Raw genomic sequence first — 20155 nt, forward strand, 5'->3', positions numbered from 1 at the left:
AAATTAAAATTTTACCGTATTTCATTTCAAATATAGCTTTTCTGAACAAAGCTGCTAACTAATAAAATTTAGTATTAGCCAGAAAGTTTTAGGTTTAAAAAAAATGGCCATGGTTTCATGGCGGTTAAGGGTTACAGAAATGTTAAGATATTTTGAAATGAAAAAGTAAGTTTCCCAACTGGACCTAATAAACAAAATATGATATTATATCCCTAGTAGTTACTCCTTTCATGTGGCTCTAAGTCTCTGGACAGCATGTCACAGAAGGCCCAATGCAGTCTGCACCTTTAGTGAGAGTGGGAGTCAAGACTGTGAATGCAGAAAAGAGAGGTTGTGAAATGACGCAAGGAGATGATAATCCTTAACAATGTACAGGACCTTTTACATTCCTGGATGTCTCTCAGGTATACTTGGGCTAAGGAAAGTTTAAGAAGCACTAATTGAGTTTTTCTCTGTTTCAAGGAGTTAACTAACTCAGGTTAAGTACAGTTTTGTAAACTAATTCACTGTTGACTGCAAAAACATTACTTATCTTAAAGCACCAGAATCATTCCTATATTGTTCTGAAATTAATCAACAAATACTTACAGGACACCTGTTATATTCCAGGCAATATTTTAAAAGAACGGATGAGTAGAATTTAAATAATACATTCCAGGACATTGCCAGAGTCAGCAATTCTTTCAACTTCATTTCACCTTTTAGTGATCTTATACCATTTAAATGAAAATGTTAAAGGAAAGTTTAACAGAAATGTTTTGGGAACTCAGTGACTACGCATTAGAAAGACTGTTGTGCTTCTGCCTGCTTCCCTCTTAGGGCATACGGGCTGCTCTTAGTGGACTGATTGCCACATATACATGAAGACTTCCTGAAGCACAGCAATTTTCACAGTATGTGTTGGAAGATAATACGGTTTGCAGAAGCCACTGATTTTTCAGGATGTGTCAAATCATATGAATCTATTAATATATCTTAGGTATCAGTTAAACAGAAGAAATGTCTGCTGGGGAAAACAGCAAAAACCACAAATATTCTATGCCTCATTGTACGTGGTTTATCTGGATCCTGTTTAATATGTTTTTAACTATTATCTTGGTCCTTGTAGTTGACAAAATGGGGGAAAATGAACAAATGCAAGTATATTTGACTTTATAATTAGCTGAAGTGAAATTGCCTCATTTTTACACTATTGTAATTAACATTTTCTCACAATTTACACTTCCTTTGGGATTAGATTTTCCTCAGTCAGTAGTGCCTTTGCATAATTTGTACATATTTTTCAAAAGAGACTGTAAAGCCAGCCCTGAAGAGTGCTTTCTTAATGGCAGTGTGGATCTCTGGAAAGACCATTGGTGTAGATTTTAGGAAACCTGGATTCTAGACCAGGCTCTGCTGTTACCTTGAATTTAAACTTGAATCTGTTTTCTTATCTAAAATAAGGAGGGCGTTCTTCTGAAGTCTAGAACTCTAGCTCTAAAATATCCATAATAATGAACCAGTCCTAGAATATGCCCACATAATTCCCACAGAGCTGGATCCTTCTACAAGGTGCTAATAAGCTTTTAACACCTTCAGAGCCAATTCTTGGTGTGATGCCCAAGCTATCATTATGTGTCAAGCTACATATAAATAACCTGTTTTTGAGAAAGCTAGTTTGACTTCCTAGGATGGAGGATGTCCATTTTAATAAATTACCTTGTTTTTTAGTGATTAATATGATAGGCTCAAAATAGGAATGCCAGTACTTCGGTGTACTCAATTTTTCAATTAACACTTTTCTATAAATTTTCCTATAAATATTTTCCTTTGTCCCTATAAAAAGTTCAGAAGCCCTTTTTTATGTTGAATAGCAAAAACAAGCAAAGGATCAAACTGAAAATATTTATCTTAAGATAGTGTGATTAAGTGTCTTCATAGGTTTCTGAGACAAAATTGTAAGTATATATAATCAAATGCCACTTCTTCAGCCTCACCGCAGACCGGTATGCCGACAACCAAGCAAGTGGGCCCCGAAAGCTTTGCCTTGTGCGCCGGGCAAAGCAAATGGGAGCTGCTTCTCTCCGGTTTCATAGCTGAGTGTGTATAATGTTCGTTAATTTGACATTTGTTGTTCAATAAATTGTGGTCCCAGAGCCAAAAATGAGTAGTGCTTTCCTTTTTGTTTCTGGTATGAACAACTGCATAATTTCTGTGGCTGTTAATATCAAAAGAACGATCATTTGCTTCTGTAGTGGCATGATTTATGTAAACTACAGATCGGTTTACTTTTTAATACCGTCTCGTGTGTCTTGGTGTCCAGGTCATCCAAGCAGACACAGCGGATGATCGCACCAACTTCCTGGTGGAGGAGTACTCGACGTCCGGCCGCCTGGACAACGTCACGCAGGTCATGGCTCTGCACGCCCAGTACCTGGAGTCCTTCCTGCAGAGCCAGTTCTACATGCTGCGCATGGACGGCCCCCTTCCCGTGGCGCACAGGCCCTACATCGCAATAAACGTGCGCTTGGCCTGTGCCCTGCCCCCACCTGACATCGTCCTCGCTCCTCCCACCTAATGTTACGGGTATGTGCACAAAGCTAGCAGCACTTTATAGGGATAAGAATTGAAGAAGCCTGTGGCCTTTTGGATACATTTTGAATGCTTTATACTACTTAATTACTTAACATTTCTCATTTAATTACCAGTTTAATCTCTTATGATTAAAGATGCTTGTAGGATCCAAAGCAATATCGCTAATATCACACAAGTTTTGTTTTTGCTCTTGATATCCTATTATTATTAATACAAAACAGATTGTAACATTTTGTTTAGTCATTTTATACAGGAAGAATATTACTGATTTGGCCCAGTCAGCACCCATAGAGATGCTAGATAAGAGGAAAGCCCTGAAATGAGTTACAATATTTCTCAGTATAGTACTTGGCACAAACTAGTTAACTAGTTAATACTTTTGCGGGGAGAGACTTATAAATTGGGACCATAGGCAGCAAGGATGAGAAAGGTAGGCTGAAACAGGGTTACAGGTGGACTATGACAGAGAAAGAGGAAGGAGAACAGCAGGATGCAGGTCTGCCTGTATGGAGAGTCTAGAGCAGCTGGGCTGGCAGAGCCAGCAGAGGGGGCCGTGAGCTGGCAGATTGGTTTTTACAAGTTTGATTTGATCATCTTGTCTGTGCTGTGTCACTTTCACTTTGAATGACAAAAGGGCAGCATTCTGTGTTTTACTGAATGGTGACTTGACTAAGACTAATTTCAGCTTAAAGTTCTGGCAGACTTAGAATGCTTACAAACTAAGAGATAAACAAGATACAGAAAACAGGAAGAACAAAATAGTGCTATTTTACTAAGGATCAGCTCTTGAGTAAAGGAGCAGTGAAAAGTCTGCTTTGCATGGATTTCCCAAATTGTCAGTATCAAAGCTGATTTTGAATGCATAGGAAGGAAGATGTCAGGAGCTTCAGTTCTACCTCAGGAGGGTGCTGTGCATGGATAAGATGAGAAATCAGTTATCTTAAAGGGGATAAGAGGTATCCAAGTTAGCATGCATTCTGAATTGGTAGGATACAAATTAATAACATTTTATTATGGTTTAATAGAATACAGTTGATATCATTTACCATAATGAAATGGACATGTATTTTCTCATGTCTAGGTTGACCCAAATTCTAGATGAGGAAGTGACTGTCTTTGTGTAACAATTATTTGCTTATACAAGTATCAGCTTCATGTATTGACTCAAAAATCTATGGCAGCACTGTGATGAAAGTTCTAGAAGGAGGAGGGATCTGTAAGAAAAGAATTATTGGCCATAAAAATTATTAAACTCCATCTAAATTATTTGTTTAGAAAAAGAGTAGGACTCTACCATGATTGTTTAATCAACTAACTCTTCCCTTTGTGTTTTAGGCTGCAGCTAGGCACCACTGTTCTTACTTAATAAACATGCATGTGGGTGAATTTTTAAAGACAGGAGGTATTGCTGAGTGGTTGAATGGTTTAGAATATGTACCACAAAGGCTGAAAAATCTTAATGAAATAAATAAGCTGCTAGCACACCGACCCTGGCTAGTCACAGAAGAGCACATTCAGGTACTGAGTGTTTCTTTGAAATAAAAAAGAAGTTTACTAATGATTCAAAGAGTTACATGGTTTTTGTTCTTGCTTAAGAATTAATTTTGCTTAATCTTTAAATAATTATAGGAACTCGGAAAACAAAAAATAACAATATGTGTAGAAGAGAAAAATTTAGAGAGTTGGTGGATTTAATGAAGGTACAAATGAATACTTTAAGTAATCAGTAGGTAACTATACAAGTGCTTCGGTGAGTGGCTATGAGAAAAGTTGGTTTCTATTTTCAAGCAGTGGGTACAACAAAGGAAGCCCTGGTGCCATCGGAGACCTGGGTTCTAGTCCTCCACTCTTACAAGTTTATGACCTTTAGTAAGTTAACTTCTATGGACCTCAGTAATTTCCCCTTCTATAAAACAAGGGACCTAGATTAAATGAGTTATACACTCTTTTCTAGTTCTAAGTGGCGTATGAATGCTTAAAGACCTCTAACAGCTGGAGCTTCGAAGAGAAATAAAGCTGTGATTCACTAGAGCACTTGCACGTCCAAAGGAACGTCCATCAAAAGGCCTGCAGGGTGAGGCTATTACAAATACCCTTAGCACTGTGTGTGTACTTGGTAACTACTCAATCAGTGAGAGCTGTCATGTTAGTGGAAGGTATTAAAAATCCCTGCTTCTAATGCATAGAAATGCCTGTTTTTAAAAAAATCGTCTTACTAGACTACATGTTTATTATTTGCTCAGTTAAACCAAACTTAACTTTTTTTTCTCCCAAGCATATATGTTCATTTTAATTTTTCTCTTTAGGGATTGACAGTATAAAACTTGAAGGTCTCTGTTTTAAAAAATATGTATATTCAAAATATTTTGATGAGTAGCATTTTACTCATGAAGCCAGCATGTCACTGCGAATCTGGTTAAAAGTCTGGTAGTCACTCAACGGGACCAACAGCAGCAATAGCTGGAGTCTTAATCATAAATATATTCGACACACACATCTCGTACTGGCCAGCATTCACAGTTGCTGCTTTAAGCTCAGGGATGGAAACTCTCCACCCGCTGACACGCTCACAAACCGCAGTGGGGCCGTCACGACATGTCTGTTTTCGGAAGATTTCTGGCTTCCGTAGCTTCACTTTCGGCGACACTTGTACAACGTCGCATCCATTCTTTTTGAACAACATGTAGCATGTGCGCGATGGTGGCTGGTTCACAGACCCTATAGATCCCCCATGATCCTGTGTCTGTGTAGGAAGTGTTGAAAGGCCGAAAGCTGTGGCAGAGGCCACCTTGACGGGCTGGGCCAGCTTGCTAAGTGGATTCACTCTCCCTCCAGAAAGAGCGATCCTGGTGGCCGATTGGCATGTGCGCGGCCATGAGACAGAGTGCACCCAGAGGTGCCCAGCCTAAACCAGCCTCAACTGCTTTCAGTCTGTATGCTCTCAGACTTTGTGTAAGCTACCTGGGAATGTGAGACACAATGCTGTGCTGAGGTTTATATTCTAGTTTGATGATATGTCAGTTAGATAAAGGAATTAATTTTAATTAATATAATTACTCTGTGCCAGATACTTTGGTGGGTCTAAAAGGTAGACCCTGCCATTGGACATGCTTGGAGTCTAGGGGAGGAGAGGCAGAGATAATGGCCGCAGCACAGTAGTTTATGAAGGCATAAAGAGAATGGGATCAGGACGTTTTATGAAAGAAGTTACATTTGAGGTAGGTCTTGAAGACTAAGTGGGAATTTTTAAGTACAGAAGGGTATTCCGTCCAGACAATAATGTATGAAATATTATGGTGTCTTGGAAAAGTAGCTAACAGCTTCAGGTTAGGAATGGTTATGTAAGGTGGAGGATGGGAGGTGGGAAAAATTGGGATCATATTGTGTCTGAGCCAATGAATACTGTGTTCAAGAATTTGTGTTTTATCCTCAGGAAACTATAGTCTCCAGAGTTAATGATACCTCAGGGGTACATAAGACAGTCCTTCAAAATGCTAGAGTGTGTGTGTGTGTGTGTGTGTCTGTGTCTGTGTACACGTATTCTTAACCTTTTAGGTTTCTGCATTTTACAATATTAGTATTACAGTACATGTATATAACTAATCTATATAAAGTGGTGTATTTTGTAAGTACATATTAACTTATAAATAAATGTACATGCTATCAGGAGTTAGGCCTCCCAGTTGTTACAGTCAGAAGTATATATGATCAAAAGAGCTTGGAGATCACAATGATAAAGAATCAAGGTCCATTAAAGGTTTCTGAGCTGAGTTGTAGTATAAGCATTTTTAGCAAATACAGAAGATAAATTACAAATGGTCTAGTGTAGAAGCAGAAACGCCAGACATAAACAGTTGCAGTAATCCACCTGCAAAATGATTTTTTTTAAGCCATTGGGAGATAAAGAGGAGAGGTAAGACTGTATGTTAACTATTCAGCTCAAGAATAATCAGGACTCAGTGACTGGTAGGATAGAGAAAGGGAGTAGGACAGGAGAGTAACTCTAACGTGTCTTCCTGACTGAGCAGAAGGCACTGCTGTGAGCAGGATGGCATACACAGGCCTGCCAACAGTCTATGACATCGATACAGTGATGTCCGGCTACAGAAGGAAATACAGGTCCATAGTTCAAGGTAAGGGATAGATTCAAAATTAGATCAGGTATTTATTTACAGATTAGCAAAGGTCAAGTTGAAAGAATGAATGATCCTTCCAGGAGTTACTGTGCCAGAAAGATCATGGGTAGAGCAAGCCAGCATTTTGGAGGGGCTGTGGGAAAGGGGGGCCTGTGAGGAGAGAGGTGCATCTCAGGGTTGAAAGGATGCAAAGAACTCATGGAATTGCTGAGGTCGAGGGAGATTAATTTCAGGAAGGGAGGAAGTAAAGAAAATGTAAATCCTGCAGAGATGATAAAAGATAAGGACTAAAAAGAAATAGATTTGGCCTTCTGGACGTCATATGTAACCTTATTGAAAGAGCTTCAGGATTTGTTTAAAAAAAGAGTCTAGATTATAATGAATTTAAAAAGTATTCGCTGTCCTTTCAGGTTTAATAATAACCCTGCAAAGACTGGTAAAGGCATTATAAATTCTACCAGTCCCTTGGGAAAGCTCTTTGGCAGTACTATCAAAAATAATAAAAATATTAATATTCTTTGCCCTAAAAATCCCATTAGGAGTTATTTCTAGAATATGAGCAAAGTATAGCATGAAGATACTAATAATAGCAAATAAGCAAAAATGTAGGAGCAGTTGGCATATCTAACAGTAAGGAGTAGGTGCAGTAGTTGTGTACATCCATTAGTGTAGAATATATCCCATGCTTAAAATTAATATAAAACATTGTAGCCTCAAGAAAAATGAACATGTCGAAATGTCAAGTTTGAAAAACAGATAAAAGTATGCATACTCTGATTATATCATTATTCTTATAAAAATAAAAGGTGATGCTTAAAAGATAACTCGGGTGGTTGAAATATCCTTTTCTTTTCCCTGCACTTTTGGTAATATGTTAAATTACATGTGTGCAAGTGCGCAGGCATGGTAGTTAAATAATGACAGTAAAGCAAAAGCAGATTTTGGTTTGGGGCTTTAGCTATGAGGTGAGTGGGATGAGGGTAGGCTTGCGGGAGCAGCAGCACACATGCACAGAGAGAGGACACACTGATGGGAAAGAAACCCCAAGGGATCCACAGATGGAACAGGCTCTGGGAGAAATTGGGTACGGAGGTATCACTGTTTTGAATGGCGTCTCTTGTGAGTCCGTCATTCAGGTGGAAGATCAAGTAAGATAGTAAGATAGCATATGAAAAAGTGCTTTGAAACTTTAAAATTCTTATTGAAATGTTCAGTAGTATTGTACAGTTTCTGGCATCTGCTATAGGCAGGCTCTTTTTCCATTAGAGTAGATGCCTAAAAGATAACTAAAAGTTAACTTACTGAATTTGATTCTTATGTGATTTTTAAGGTAGAGTCTGCTTAAAACCTTAAAATGAATGGTTTTGGTAGACGTTTTGCTAATCCCTTCTAACTCCAATGTTCACTGATTCTCTGAAATGTCTTATTAAAATAATATATATGATAGTTTTCATGTAACATTGTTTGACCAAAGCCCATATCTTTAATATGAGACATTTTTAAAAGGGAATTTTAAGTTTATTGCTATCAAATTGTATTACATATGAAATATGGTAGATTTTCCATGCTTTCTAAAATTGCTTTGTAGTATTCTGTGATTTTCATTTTCATTTTTACTTTCTCATTTCAGAAACTTGTCAAAACTGGAGAAAATAACTGGTCTCTGCCAGAACTGGTACACGCTGTGGTCCTACTGGCACATTATCATGCGCTGGGAAGCTTTGTATTTGGTAGTGGCATCAATCCAGAGAGAGACCCAGAAATATCCAATGGATTCAGGCTGATAGCAGTCAACAATTTCAGTGTGTGTGATCTCGCTAATGACAACAACATAGAGAACACATCCCTGCAGGCACCAACTTTGGGGTTAGTTTCCTTAACTGCTTTTCTTTTCTGTTTTGCCTTTAAACTTCCTAATGTTAAAAACATCTAGAGAGATTTTATTCTCTGACTAAACAGTATATTATACACTTGAAATATTTTTTTATTTATTTTGTTATCATTAATCTACAATTACATGAAGAACATTATGTTTACTGACTTCCCCCTTCACCAAGTTCCCCCCACAAACCCCATTAGTCACTGTCCAGCAGCGTAGTAAGATGCTGTAGAATCACTACTTGTCTTCTCTGTGTTGCACAGCCCTCCCCATGGCCCCCCAACATTATACATGCTAATTGTAATGCCCCCTTTCTTTTTTCCCTCCCCTTATCCCTCCCTTCCCACCCATCCTCCCCAGTCCCTTTCCCTTTGGTACCTGTTAGTCCATTCTTGGGTTCTGTGCTTCTGCTGCTGTTTTGTTCCTTCAGTTTTTCTTTGTTCCTATACTCCACAGATGAGTGAAATCATTTGGTACTTGTCTTTCTCCTCCTGGCTTATTTCACTGAGCATAATACCCTCCAGCTCCGTCTTTGAAGTTAGTTTCCTTAACTGCTTTTCTTTACTATTTTGCCATTAAACTTCCTAATGTTACAAACATCTAGAGAGATTTTATTCTCTGACTAAACAGTATATTATGCACTTGAAATATTTTTGCATAATTTTTACTACTATAAAAATGTAACCTGTACCAGAAGTTCTGAATTATCTTAAAGAGGCTTTAAGCAAATAGATACTTCCTTTAACACAGATAGATATTACTGACAAATCTTCAGGGTGCATCATTTTTAAAAATAAACTATAATTTTTTTATATATGATATATCAGGTACTAGATCTAGATTAAATATATCTTATAAAATTTTCTGTATTATAACTGAAGTAAAAACATCATATGTCTGAAAATGTTTGTGTCTGTCATAGGATTTTCTGTGGAGTTAGAGGAAAACCCACTTAGGAACTTAATAATTGTGCCTATGCCACTGTACATAATAAGATGACTTTGGGAGATGAAGACATTTACTAGAACAATTTTTAATATTGATTAACACCTAAACATCATCCTGTCTGCCTTAGATTGTAGATTCTCTGAGTGAGCTAGAGGCCTTAATGGAGAGAATGAAAAGGCTTCAGGAAGAAAGGGAAGAAGAAGAGACATCTCAGGAAGAAATGACCACTCGTTTTGAGAAGGAGAAGAAAGAAAGTCTTTTCGTGGTTTCTGGAGATACTTTTCATTCATTTCCTCATTCAGGTGCTTTTTTATTTCAGTCTTTGCCTTTAGTCGTCCTTAGAACCTTGACAGACCACCTCTAGTATTTTTCCATATGATTATGTAAAAATGATTCTACTGGCATGTTCCTTTTATGTAGTTCTCTTCCTCTGCCAGACCCTAGTGGTCCTGCCTCCCCTCCTATGTTGGTGCATCTCTGAGTACATTTCAGACCCAGTTGAGAGGAACTTCCACTTCTGTGGTCCATATTCTATCCTGGATACAGTGTTACACAAAGCAGCCCAGTTGCCTATTAAATTAGATAGGAATATTTTAAGTCATGCTACTTCTATAATTTTTTTTAATGATAAGGGGAATACTGTTTCAACAGATAGAATTTTTTAAAAAGCTTTTGCTTTTTTTGTGCATAGGGAGTGTGTGGGAGGATTGTTCTCACACTGCTGCTTTTCCAGATTCTAAAATTACATTGCATGTGCATTTGCATTTCTTTGGAGAAATCATTGGAATTTTGTAAGTGTATTATATGGGTCATTATATTAGGTTTGGAGAAATTCATTTTGTATTAAAGCTAAGCTTCTTTACTCTTAAAAATGCATTTTTTTAATACTCTGAGAGACAATTGAAATAGGAGGGAAACTTTTCGATTATGACTAAAAAAGGTAACAAACATCACATGGGAAAGGTTATTAAAATAACACTCAATTGAAAGCCTAAACCCTTCAAAGTCATCAATCTATGTAATATTTATTCTTAAAATAGAGCTTCATTAGCTTAAAAGAGGGCTTCAAAATTACTAGTCTTAAGCCTAGTCAGTCTCATAAATTCTGAGGGTAATTGATTTGGCCATAACTGGTATAATGTTAAACAGCATGGAGCAATAGCTCTCAGAAGTTTTACCAGGAAGAAGAATAAGAACCCTTATGTCCTTCCCCTGATGATCTTTTTTTATGGAAGGTTTTATCTACCAAATTGAGTATGTAAAGTAACAGTTTCTCAGAGCTTCTAAACAGCAGGAAATGTCAAATAAAGAAACTTGATGTTTCAGTTATTGGTTTAATATTTATTCTACAAAAAAGTATTGAGTGCCCTATGTAGTCTCAGCATTGTGATAGGGATTAATGTTGTCAGGCTAAATAAGACATGATTCTTGCCCTTTGGGGTCTCCCCTTGCCAGTGGGAGAGAAAAAAATGATTACAATGCATAGCAGAATGTGAAGGGTATGTGAACCTAAAAGAGCACCCTGAACCCAGTCTTGGTAGGGTGGATAGAAGAGGTCCTCGAGGAAGACTCCTGCAGCTGTTTGCTCTAAGCTAAGTCTTAGAGGCTTAAGTGCAAGAGAGTCAGGCAGTGGCTGGGAGACAGAGGAGTTGGTGGTAAACAGCATCCAAGCCTGAGCCAGGGCACAAAGACGATGGATGCAGGAGCAGGTGGTTCTGTGTTGCTGTGGCATAAATCATGAGGTAGATAATGTGATGATGTGGCAGTTAGGTCGATAAGAGGCCTTATCATGATGACCCTTCTACCCTAAGGAACATATATAAGCTGCCATATTGTGGACATTTGAGTTGAGATGTCTGTAAAACCTCCAGTCTGGAGATATCTACTTGTGTGCTTCTCAAACTTTAATGTGCATGCGAGTCACTGGCGAATCTTGCTGAGAAGCAGATTCGGATTCGGTCAGGCTGGGCTAGGACCTGACAGGCCACACACCTCATCACCGAGTGACGCCAGTGCTGCTAGTCTGAATAGCACGCTTGGAGTAGCAAGGATAGAGCAGACAGTCTGAAGGTCAGGAGAGGGTTTTAACCTCAAGATAAAGTTTTGGAAGTTAAAAGAGTTGATTATAAAAATAATCATGTGGGTAGAACAGATGAGACAAAGGAAAATCATGAGCCTAGGGTGAACCTTTTAGGTAAACCAATATTTAAAAATGTAAACTTTTATGAAGGTTAGTAATCTGTTTGCTTTTAGACATTGATTTTTAAGAGTTTCTCTTAAGATCATTAGAGCTTGAAGAATAAACATGTTTTATTTCTTTAAGTTTTTTTATTTTTAGTATTGAAAATATATTTTGGGTCCCAGTCTCTATTCTCCCTTCTTGGGCCCCTGCTGCCTTCTAAATTTTGACTAGCAAGTCCTGGGCCCTAGCCGGAAGTATATTCTAAACTTAACACAAGAGGCTGTATCATCTGTAAATCATTCAAGGGAATAAATCATTTCATTATTTGTTTTTAACCTTTCTCAGTACTAATTTGCTGGTCACACAAAGATAACATAGAAAAATGAGCCAGTACAGTGGCTGATTGAGTCATTTTTTTATAGGCCTACCATGTTTCAAAATGAAACTAGAAATTTATCTTTTCCTATAAAAATATGTCTTGGTTTGACCAACATGATAAGCATTCCAGATTCCATGTAGATGTTCTACAAATAGTTTTTCAAGCCTTTCAAAGAAAATAAATGTTCAAAGGATTCTACCAGGGTAGTACTCTTTAGCTTAGATAATAGTTAACCAGCTTTTATTATTTCTTGTTTTTCAAGTTAGAAAAGTGTTCCATTATTGTAACAGAGGTTTTCTGTATTATGTTAGTAGCTACCTCTTAGGGACAGAAATGCAAATAATATGCCAAATATTATTTCCTTTGAGACCAGACTTTGAAATATTTGTTTAGATAAAATTAAAATTATAGTTTTAGATTTGTTGACCAGAACACTAATTTTGACACCTTTAGAAAATTTTTGTGACTTCTTAAAAAATAAATTTAGGAAAAAATATTTGTAGTTTGATGAAACACCTTTGTACATTTCTTTCTGTGGACAAAATTGAGTAGAAATAGGTCTTGATTGACCCCTGATTTTAAAATGAGTGGATATTATTCATAGGACAAATTCCTTCCTCTTTGGCTAATTACTCTTTATTGTTCATATAAAAATGTTTGAAAGTCCCGTGAAAACATAAAAATGTATATAAGCAAAACAAAAACTAACATCGAAATCAAAGGTACCAGCTACATAATGGTCAACTCCAGTATCAATATTTGCCAAATGAAACCACCTGGTTGTACGTGTAGGAAGAAAAAGCACTTGAAGAGAGAAACTGTTTTACAGAGTTTACTTACTGCTCACTGTTCCTGGTTCAATTTTACTTTGCAACGCACAAAACTCCTAGTTTTCATAGTAGTCTCAGGAGTTGCTACTACATTTTCAAATTTTGCTTCATTTCTTTTGATTATTATGTGATGGACTGAATTAAGGAAAACATAACTTTGTTCATAAATGTTAAGAGATAATGCACTGAAAACACCAATTTTGTCCACAGAAAGAAAAGTCTATTTACTCAAATAGGGTGCTGGAGCACAAGGGACAACAGCAGCTGGGGGACGGGGCAAGGGATGAGCCTGAGATTTCTCTTCAGAGAACTGAAAGTCACTTAAAAGCTTCAGATCAAATTAAGTAGTTTAATGTTTGCAAGTTTTCCACATTATGTTAAGCTAATCCACATTGTATTTCCTGTCGACCCTCATTCAGTACTGACAATGGTATTAGTAGTTGAGAGTTAGTTTGCTTATTCAGTGGATATTTCTTTCCATGTTAATGAAACAAAGAAAAAAATAAAGATTAAGTACATAGCATATGGTATATAGTAAGTTCTCAACAAATGCCAGTCTCTTCTCTGTATGTAATAGAGAAGGTATTTTAATATGGTGTTTCCAAAGTTGGATAGCCTGGTCACTTGATCTTTCCTTCTATTATGAAGCATCTCATTTAGTCCATGGTAGCAACCTAAGGAAAAGTTAAAACTTGTGAGGAAAGAATACATACTGCTAGGATTTTCATGGAATAGCAAGAGATGAATGATAATTAAGGTACTACTAGTGTACCGGGTCTCTCAGATGAATTACTGTAACCACTTGTTTTTTAAGCTTCTTAAGACTGCTGTGTTAAAAATTATGCTTTTTTATTATGCCATAAAATTTTTATTAACTATTTATTAAACATTAATTTTAATATTAACTAAAATACTTATTAATATTGTACTTTGCATAGAAGCTAATTTTTTCATTTTAAAAACTATATGTTCATTTTGTAGAGTAGAAGGGAGTAAATAAAGGTTACCTATCCCCTTTTAGTGGTTGAAATCAGAAAAAATAATTATAAAGACAGACTAACCTGCAAAAAGAAAGTGAATTAGAAAATAGTTACCTTTAAATCAAATTAGCATTCAATAGGCATTTAAAGTTTCTCAGTGGTGGATTTCTAATATTACCAAGTATGCAGAAGTCAGCTGTCTTACTATTATTCTAATCTCTTATCTTCTTGAATGCCTCTTTCATAATACTCTAATACCAGTACCATAAGCACATTGTTACTTCATAAGTTGCATACCTTTTTATTTTCATGTACACATAAAAGTGTACAAGTCTTAGGTATATAACTCAATGAATTTTCACAAACTGAACTTTCCTGTTTAACACCCAGGTCAACCAAGAATAATATCCACACCCAAAAGGTTGCTTTCCTCTACATTGTGTTCCCTTGCCAGTCTTTCCCTGTATGCCTCTTTGTAAGCTAAGGTATGGCAAAGTCTTCATACCCAAAACCAGGGTCTTCAATATATCAGGAGACATCAGATGTTATAATCATGTCATACTCAAAATCTAAGGACAGTAAGGAACAATCTAGCATTAAGGAAATTGTACATAACTAGAACAATGAAACAATTCCAGCTTCCACTTCACTTTTTAGCTTTTCCATGGATTTCCAAAGTTACAATATTGACTACATAGCTTAAATTCATATAAACTACCTATTGCTTTTACCTTACCTTTGTAAGCTCCCCCTCCCCCCCAGAAAAATAGCCACAATAGTGATGTGGCTCCTAAAGAGAGAGTAAGTTTGAATCAAGACAGACTCTTTTGCACTGGTTTCAGATGATCTGCTAACTGTCCCTGTCATTGAGTAGGTTTGGTCACATAGGAATACTCCAAGGTCATCTGGGGTCCTTCAGATAAGAGCATAGTCTGCATAGTCTCCAGCCACAGGAGAGGCCAGAGTCCAACCCCAGCACGCCAGACCTTGGACTCCATTGAGGAAACCACATGGTGCTCTGATCTGCAGACTGATGTGAAACGTTCTTAGTAAACCTACAAACTTAGAATTAAATTTGAACTATCTTCAGTTGCTTGCTCCAGTAGTTATATTTAATAAAAACATAGAGTTTAAGTAGAGAATGTCATTTTGTACTTGGATGGAATCCTGTTCTTTCAGAACTACATCTGGGAAAATCACGGGTTCTCCCGGTGAACAGGCTTTATTCTGACATTGGACATCTTCTTGATGAGAAGTTTCATATGGTCTACAATCTCACCTATAACACTATGGCCACCCATGAGGACATGGACACATCCATGCTACGCAGAGCTTTATTTAACTATGCTCACTGTATGTTTGGAATCAGGTATGTTTGCTGTGGAAGCGGTCCTCTGCACTACCAAAGGAAAACCCTGACATGGATCTACTTCTGTCCTGGTTAGGGGTATACAGTTCTGGGGAGAAAATATTACATGCAGACTTCTGATTTTAAGAAATTAATTCCATTTTATAGAAAAGCATTTTTCTTTAATTATTTTGAATCTTAACACGTACATGTGAATACAGTGGTAAGGGTTTACCAAGAAGGGGAAAAAATAATCAGTAATCAGTGGGGATAAAGTAGAATCAGACTGAATTTGAGAATCCTTCCTGAAAGAATCGACAGCTAAAAAACAAACACTGAGTCCCTCTAGATCACTGTAGTAAGTGCTGGTTGCTTTGTTGGTTTATTTATTATTTTTGAAGGAATGGCAATTATAAATAAAACTAAGCTCTCGTGAACCTTCCATCAGAACACAAAAACAAAACTATCCATCAGTATAAATTAATGGCCTTTAAGTTTAGAAAATAAGCAATGAAAGGACAGTGAGTAAATGAGTGCATGAAATTGAATGGTCTAATCAGCAAGGCAAGCTCTTTTTGAAGAATGTACCTTTTTGAGCTAGAGTGTAAAGGATTTTATGGAGATAGATTTTCAGAAAGGAAATTCTCAGTTACGAATATATTCAATTTGACTCTGCAGTGTATCCTTTCTGAGAGAGTATTAGAAAGCCTTAATGGAATGGAATTAGAATTGATTTGTTAAGTAAAGTATTTTCTATAATTTTAACTTAAAAAAGAAATTTACTGAACAATCAACTAATAATGAAACATTCTACATAAAAGACGCTATTAATGTGGTTAAGTTACAGCTATTAGACCATTTACCGTCTTAGACAATAAGTTATCATAGAATCCTCACATTTTAAAACATACATTGTACTTACCTAATTAAGAAAAATAAATACTAATAGAATTTAATTCAGTTGTGACAAATATTATATTTGAGATAGTAAATCACATGTCGTGGTTATATTTATCAGTAGGATGCTACTAAATAAAGCTTATATAAAATCCTTGAGATAACTGTAATGGGATTTGTGGGGGGGACTTGGTGAGGGGGGGACCCTAGTAAACATAATGTTCTTCATGTAATTGTAGATTAATAATAACAAAAAAAAAATCCTTGAGATAACTTCTTTTTAACTAAGCATTATGTTTGGGATAAAAATTAACTGAAAATGTGGAAGTGAATCCCACAAGCTCTCACTACTTTTACCCTCCTGTCTGCCTCTCCAGCCATTTCCTCTGCTGTCCCTTCTGTTATTATGGATGAGCTGTCTGCTCCTGTGCACTTCGGCACAAAATCCCATCTCCCCTCATCTTCTGAAGGTCCTTATTCTAGCGATTCTACCTTCTTTCTCCTGCATAATCAACTTTACTCTTTATTGGATCTTTCCCGTCAATATGGAAACATGCTATTTCTTTCATCTTAAAAAATAACTCCTTTCTTTACTCTTCTTTTCCCTCTGATTGTTGCCTCATTTTTATGCTCCCATGCACAGCATATCTCTTTGAAAAAAATGTTACATATTTACTGTCCCTATTTTCTCATCTCCCATTCCCTCTGGAACCCACTATCCTGTCAGGCTTTTACTCCTCCCTTGCCAAAAAACCTTGGCAGTGAGGCAGCCAGTGACCTCTGTGTAGCTACTCCAGCGTCAGCCCTCGGTTCTCACCTTCCCTGATGAGTCAGCGGCATTGGACAGTTGGCTACTCCCTCTTGGAACGTTTGACTCCTGCCTTAGGGCTGGACCCTGGAGCCCCTTCTCCTGATACTCGCCCAGGTGTCAGCCTCTCAGAGACGCCCTCCTGCCCACCCTGTCACAACCACAGCTGCTCTCTTCCTGACTTCCTGTGCCCTCTGCTCTTCTTAGTGGTTACCGCCACTGACATGGTATAGGGTTGTCTTTTTAATTTTTTTTTTCTCCAGTAGAATTTAAATTCCATGAGACCAGGGATTTTTGTCTTACTTTGTTCAGTAGTGTATCACCAGTTCACAGAGGAGTTCCAGAAGGTACATGGCATATGACAGGCACTCAGTATTTGTTAGATGAGTTAATGATTGAGCTCTTGGTATTTAATTACTAGGTAATAAAAGTCTCAGTATAACTTTAGAAAATTTTATTTTGTGATTATAAAGCTGTTGTCACCTTGCTCATAGGTATGATGACTATGATTATGGAGAAGTTAATCAATTACTTAAACAAGCTGAAGGTTTACATGAAGACAGTGACCTGCTATCCTGAGAAAACTACCAAGCACATGTATGATAGTTACTGGTGTCAGTTCAAACACTCAGAAAAGGTATGTTTCAGGACCAGACATTTTACCATAGATAAATGTTCAATATAATTAGCAATGATTATGAAAAACGATACAGGGAAACATGAATAAATTAGTGCCATTGTGAAAGTGGCATCAGCTAGCCATCTGTTTACTTTTATGTTACTAAATTTAGGTTTATTGAATATTAACTAAATTTTGGTTATGTTTTGTCTAATGTGGTAAATAAAGTTTAGTATTGACCTTTGAAAGATTAGACCCGAATATTGATATTTTTGAAGTACATTTGTGAAGGCATCTATCATTCTAACGATTAATAAAAATCAAGCCTACTGAGATGTTGTTAGATGTAATTGTATCTTAGCTCAGAAGTCATATCCATTTAGAGATTCATTAACTCTAGCTATTAGAGTTAACATATTAGAACAATAGTTTCTCATTCTGATTGGTAATTTAGTATTTTGACAATATAATGCAAGACCTTTGAGCCAAATATATTATTATGTCAGAATATTTCTTTGAATGAAATATATAAGAATTATTATTTAGGACCTAAAAAGTGTTACACATCTTTACCAACATTACAGTATAAGAATTTGCTTTAAATCCTAGGTATTGACCTGTTAGTCCAAGAATCTTCCATTTATAACACAGTGCCCAAGCTTCAGAGTAAGAAAATCTTTTTAGGGTCCTAATATTCACTAATTAACTTGACAGAGAATGTTATGGCCTCAAAATCTAACATGTTTTGAAGTCTTAGAGCTGATCACACATCAGATAAATACCCATTTTATCTCCACCATCTTTCCTTGATGTATCTTTATGCCCTACTTAGATATTTGCACTAGATTTTCTTCCTTTACTAGGTTTTATCTAGAAATATTCTCTTAACTCAAGAGATTATATCCAACAATAAACCCAACCTGTAGAAAGTTACCAGAATAATTTAAATATAATAGCAAAACATATTTCTTTATAATAAACTTTGAAAATATGTGGGTATTAATTTTAACCTATCAACTCAGAGTATCCCAAAAAATGTTAGGTGCTTATTCACAGAGTTATCTAAATGAGTCTCAGGAACCTTAGGCTAAGCATATCTAATGAGTACCAGACACTAACCACAAATTGCTTTAAGCTTTAAATTTCCACCTTAGTATCTTTCAAGTAAACAGTAAGAAATATTTTTAAAGACCTTCCCAAGGAATAAACATAGGCTATAAGAAATATAGAGATGATTTTTAGTTATATAAAATTTTACAACTGGAAGAAAATATAATTTATAGGAAAATTGTAATTTATAAACATTTTTATTTTATAAACTCAAAAGACTGGCTTTACAAAACCCATGTTCTAAAAATAATTACTGGAATTTTTAAGACTTTCAGGGTCGTTCATCAAATGCTCACAAGAGCCATTTTTGATAAATACTGTTGAGTGTTACATCACGTACATGGATCCATTGTTTTCATAGTCAGTAACAGAGTTAAAATTTTCTGTTAAAAGAGTTCCCACAAAGATTTCATTTTAGATTTACTTGTTATATAAGACTTAACTTTTTTCTCTCATGAAAGAATCATGGAGTAGTGTTGTGTTAATATTCCCCTTCCATTTATCATCCTTTTCTGGCACAACACGAGGTTTCTTTCTTTTATCATGTACTTGTATAAATATGCCCAGGCATTTGTTTGTACATGTGTCTGTCTATATATACATGAAAACCTTGTGAATGCCTGGTATCTGAAAAAAAGTAAAGATTTTTCAGTTATGTTTATAACGGTCACTAAATTAAAATTTTCATTTTTAGGTTCACGTAAATTTACTTTAATGGAAGCACGGATGCAAGCTGAACTTCTTTATGCTCTTCGTGCCATAACTCGGCATTTGACCTGAAGCATCACCCAGGGAAAATGTCGTATGTGTGTAAAGACCTTTCACATAAGATAATACCTCAGAAGCTGTTTGTGATGTAACATCAAAAATTATTCAATTCTCTAGTGTCAAAGTTTAGCCGTTTTTTTTTTTGGTGGCTGTAATGTGCAATGATGTTTTAATTTTCTTGATGCTTAACATTAGTAACAATTGAAAAAATAATACCAAGGAGCACTACTTTGCATTGTTTATGGTTGGATTTTTGGATAGTGGTCATAAATCATGAACCTGGTTTGTTAATGCTTAACTTGAGCATTTTTGGGTTTGTGTGTATGTGTATTTTCTTTTTTCCTTTTCTTTTTCCAAATAAGGAGAAGCGCTTACAATTACTCAAGTAATTATCTTTCGGATATTGGAATTCAGCAAAGAGTGATCTCTTCTGGCCATCCTAAAACTTTACTGTTATGTCCTAAATCTGTTGGAGGAGTAAGCGGCCTAGGCGCCGTCGGGTAGCGTCCTGGGAGGCGGCGGGGCCAGAGCTGCTGCGGCGGCCGCGGGGCGCGGGGCCCGGCGCCGCCTGGGCGCCTGAGGGCGCTGCCCGCGGAGAGTCGGGCCTCCCTCCGGCGCCCACGCGCCCCCCGAGACGAGGCGCTCCGCCGCCGCCCGCGTGGGTCCGGAGGGCCGTCCAGGGGCGCCGAGCGCGGGA

The 20155-nt window shown here is 36.8% G+C and overlaps 1 pseudogene; it reads left to right on the forward strand.

Moving 5' to 3' along the window:
* Positions 1 to 1987: 1987 nt before the first annotated feature.
* Positions 1988 to 19838, forward strand: LOC118936142 (sestrin-3-like; annotated as a pseudogene).
* The last annotated feature ends 317 nt before the right edge of the window (positions 19839 to 20155 follow it).

This window comes from Manis pentadactyla, chromosome 10 (genome assembly GCF_030020395.1).
Source record: "Manis pentadactyla isolate mManPen7 chromosome 10, mManPen7.hap1, whole genome shotgun sequence".
Taxonomy (NCBI): domain Eukaryota; kingdom Metazoa; phylum Chordata; class Mammalia; order Pholidota; family Manidae; genus Manis; species Manis pentadactyla.